Genomic DNA, 5,127 nt, shown 5'->3' with positions numbered 1-5,127 from the left:
GGGATATGCATACCAAGCTATGAGTCTGACTTAAAATCCCCCTTGAGAAAGATGAAATGGCAAAGCCAGAGGATAGAACAGTGCCAGTTAAGAAAGGAGTAAGGCAAGGTGCCGTCGCCTCACCTTGTTATTTCAATAGCTACGTCCTCGAGGCTCAAGATCAGTGTCAGATGTCCTGCGTCCTTTTTGGTCAGAATATATCCTTAGTCACTTATGCTGATGACACTTTTAACCTTAGCCGAACTCTAGACAAAATTCCTGAAACATTTCAAAAACTGCAAACCGAGTATTTAAAATCTGGGCTTAAATTCACCGCTGAAAAAACTGACGTAGTCCTTTTTAATTGGAAAGGCCCACTTCCTGATGAAATTGTACTTGGAAATTCAAAGATCCGCCCGTCCGACTAAATCCTTTATCTTGTCATTCCCATTGGAAATACAATTTCTCACATTCGTCATCTTTTAACAGAATACATCAAATGCCGTATATCAGCCTCATACGCTTCTATAGTCTCTGCTAAGCTTCGTTTTAATCACCGTTATCTGTCAACCCTGTTACTCTCCCCCACATTCTCTATATTGGACCCTTCTGGAAGGTTCTTACACACGTTGATAAATTGAAAATCTGTTCAACCTTCTTCCGTTTCGCAAAATATTTACTGAGATATCCAATTTGGACAAGCAATTCAAAGCTCATCAGTAGACTTCACACAGCAAATCCTACTATAGCTGTTGTTAAGCTCATAGAAAAACACAACCAAAAGACTAGCCACATCTATGTGGCTCCACAACCAAAAGACTAGCCACATCTATGTGGCTCCACAACCAAAAGACTAGCCACATCTATGTGGCTCCACAACCAAAAGACTAGCCACATCGACATATACATTGTCATAGCTCCTCTTCTTCAGGTTAGGTTACAAGTGCCTCTGTTCTTCATATGTGTTTTCACATATGAATGTGTTTTTGTGTTCTTCATATATGTGTTTTGTGTCTTCATATATGTGTTTTCTAATTGTCTTTTGTCCTAGAAAGTAGTGTGTCCATCAGTTTTTTTTTTTTTGTCTTTCGTTGTGCTCCGTCATTTTTGTTGTTAAAACATGCTTGGAGCCAACTCCTTCTACACTAGTTACATTGCTACAGTTGCATAGTGATCTTTTGCTTTTTTTTATAGTGCTCTGTCATTTCTTTTTTGTAATAAGACAGGTTTTCAATAAATAATAATAATAATAATATATATACGTATATATATATATATATATATATATATATATATATATATATATATATATATATATATATATATATATATATATATATACAGCGAGGTGTTGAAGAGGAGCAACCTCCCTCATATATGTCATAATTTCTGTTTGTTTAAGTTTTAATGTTGCTCCTTACTTTCAGTTGAAAAAACTTGTTTTTTTGTTGAATATTAAAAAAGGGTTTATATATTTTGAATCTTAGGGATAAATAAACTAAACTAAGCTACAAAACATTCTTTTACAGTCTTGTCTAAGTTAAGACATATAGGACAGTGAAAATCAATGAATTGGATTGGTTACGTGAAAACTTACACAACCATACGGCATATACTTTCTAAAAATTTGGAAAAGTTGGGAATAAATTATATTGAAAAAGAGCCCCATATGCAGTTATGTTTTCGATAGCCACGGAGAACTAAGTCAAACAGTTCGTGGTAACGAACTGTTTGAAATAAATAAATTTGAAATAAATAAATAGTAATCGAAACTCTAAAAAACGGAACTTCGACACCAATAGATGCATCAAAAGAATTATATTTCTATGCTGATTTCAGATACATAAGTTTCATCAAGTTTAGTCTTACTGATCAAAAGTTACGCCCCTGAGAAAATTTGCCTTATTTTGGAAAAAAGGGGAAACACCCCCTAAAAGTCATAGAACTTAATTGAAAACCCCACCATCAAATTCAGCCTATCAGAGAACTCTTACTATAAAAGTTTCAAACTCATATCTGCAAAAATGTGGAATTTTGTATTTTTTGCCATAAGAAAGATCAAGGATGCGTGATTATTTGTTGTTTTTTTTTTTTTTCCAGGGGGTGATCTTATCAACCCAGTGGTCCTAGAATATCGCGGGAGGGCTCCATCGAACGGATATTAAAAGTTATAGGGCCCTTTCTAATTGACAATAAAAATGGGAGGGTAACTAGGCCCCCTCTCACGCTCATTTTTTTCCCAAAGACATTCGATTAAAATTTTGAGATAACCTTCTGTTCAGCACGGTTGAAAAATACAATAACTATGTCTTTGAGGATGACTTAATCCCCTACAGTCCCCGGGGGAAGGTCTGCAAGTTATGAACTTTGCCCAATATCAAACAGTTCGGGGTAACGAACTGTAAGTAAGGGGCGACCCGGCTCAATGGTAACCGAAACTCCAAAAAACGGAATTTTGATACCAATAGATACATCAAAAGAATCAAATTTTAATTCTGATTTCAAATGTATAAGTTTCATCAAGTTTAATCTTACCTATCAAAAGTTACGCGCCTGAGAAAATTTGACTGATTTTCGAAAAAAGGGAGAAAGATCCCCTAAAATTATTGAGCCTTAATGAAAATCACACCATCATATTCAGTGTATCAGAGAACCCTACTGTAGAGGTTTCAAGCTCCTATTTAGAAAAATGTGGAATTTTCCATTTTTGCCAGAAGAAAGATCATGGATGCGTGTTTATTTGTTTTTTTGTTTTTTTTTCGTTTTTTTTTCTTTTCCCCAGGGGTAATCGAATCGACCCAGTGGTCCCAGAATATCGTGGGGGGGCTCATTGGAACGGAAATTAAAAGTTCTAGTGCCCTTTTTACGTGACCAAAAAAAAAATGGAGGGCAACTAGGCGCCCTCCCACGCTCACTTTTTCCCAAAGTCAGCCGATCAAAATTTTGAAATGGCCATTTTGCTCAGCATGGTCGAAAATATAATAACTATGTCTTTTAGGATAACTTAATCCCTCGAAGCCCCCAGGGGGAGGGCTAAAAGTTATGAACTTTACCCAATGTTAACATATAGTATTGGTTATTGGGAATTATACAGACGTTTTCAGGGGGAATTTTTTGCTGGTAGTGGGGGTGGGGGTTGGTCGGGGGCTATATGGGAGGATCATTTCATGAAGGAAGTTTTCATGGGGGAAGGTATTTTGCTATGAAGGGGGCGTCGGATTTCCCATCATTATTTAAAAAAAAAAATCAGAAATTAAGTATAAAAAAACAAGTTTTTCAACTGAAAGTAAGGAGCATGATCAAAACTTAAAACGAAAAAAAAATATTAGCTATATGATTGGGTTCACCTTCTAGTCAATGCCTCGCTCTTTAAGCCAAAGATTTTTTAGCAATTTCATAAGAGCTATTTATTCTAATTAACGGCCTTTGCGATTAAGGGGTCATTTTTAAAGAATTGGAACAAAATTCGAACTTTAGCTTAAAGAGCAAGGTATTGACTAGGGGAAAACCCCCTAATATAAGTATTAAAAATATATGAATATAGAAGTTCGTTACGTAAGTTAATTCGTACGTTACGTATATTTATTACTAATAAAAACGTTCGCAAATACAATTCAACAAGTTTCGAGAAAGCCATTTCACCAAATAAAAGTAAAATTAATATGCAAATTTCGTTTTAATTATTCATGCACGGTGAGCCAAAATCAAAACCTGCATTAATTAAAAAACGTTCACAAATGAAAAAAAACAAGTTTTTTTTAACTGAAAGTAAGGAACGACGTTAAAACTTAAAACGAACAGAAATTATTCAGTATATGAAAGGGGTTGTCCCCTCCTCAACGCCTCGCTCTTTACGCTAAAGTTTGACTTTCTCAAAGCTCAATTTTTTTAAACAATAAAATTTTGTTTTAATTGCAAACTTTTTTAATTAACTTTAACGAAATTCACACCATCAGATTCAGCTTATCAACGAACATTATTAAAGAAGCTTCAAACTCCTATCTGCAAAAATGGGGAATTTCGCATTTTTAATTAACTTTAACGAAAATTACACCATCATATTCAGCTTATCAGAGAACCCTATTAAAGAAGTTCTCCTATCTGCAAAAAGATGGAAATTTGCATTTTTTTGCTCGAAGAAAGATCACGATTCCTACCCTCAAAAAAATGAAGGGCAACAATGCTCCCTCCCACGCTCGTTTTTTTCTCAAAGTCACACGAACAAAATTTTGAGATAGCCATTTTGTTCAGCACAGTTGAAAACCTAATAAATATGTCTTTTAGGATGAGTTAATACCCCACAGTTCTCAGGGGAAGGGCTGCAAGTTATGAACTTTCCCCATTGCTTACATATTGTATTGGTTATTGGGAAGTATACAGGCATTTTCAGGAAGGATTTTTTTCTGGTGGGGGGGGGGGGGGCGGCGGGGGTGACTCGGGAGAATCTTTCCGTAGAGGATGTTTCTTTGGGGTAAGGGACATTTCTATGAAGGGGCGCCGGATTTCCAAGCATTATTTTAAAAATGATCAGAAATTAAATTTAAAAAAAAAACAAGTTTTTTCAACTGAAAGTAACAATCAACATAACAAATGAAAGCAAACAGAGATTATTACGCATATGAGGGGGTTCTCCCTCAATTCAATACTTTGCTCTTTAAGCTACAGTTTTTTTTAGTGCTTTCAAAAGAGCTATCTATTCTAATCAAACGGCCTTTGTGATTCAGGGGATGGTGAATTAATTTTTTTTTAATTTTTAGCGTAAAGAGCGTGGTATTGACTAAGGGGACAACCCTCTCATATACTTAATAACATATACATAGTAAAAAAAACAATCGACACGGTTCAATAGTAATCGAATGTTGGTAAAACGTAATTCTAATGGCAATAAATGTATCAAAGGAATGGGCTTATAATGCTTATTACAAATATATAATTTTTATTAAGTTTAGTATTATTCATCAAAGGCTACGAGCCTGAGAAAATTTACCTGATTTCTTAAAGAGGGAGGAAACATCCCCTACAAGTGAAAGAATTTTAATGAAAATCCCACCGTCAGTTTCAGCGTATCAGAAAACACTATTACATAGGTTTCAAGCTCATATCTGCAAAAATCTGCAACTATATCTGCAACGTATTTTTTGCCAGAAG

The sequence above is a fragment of the Artemia sp. Qi Xiang Cuo genome, chromosome 3, assembly GCF_049724085.1.
Source record: "Artemia sp. Qi Xiang Cuo chromosome 3, ASM4972408v1, whole genome shotgun sequence".
Lineage (NCBI taxonomy): Eukaryota > Metazoa > Arthropoda > Branchiopoda > Anostraca > Artemiidae > Artemia > Artemia sp. Qi Xiang Cuo.
Note: the sequence above shows the minus strand (reverse complement) of the source record.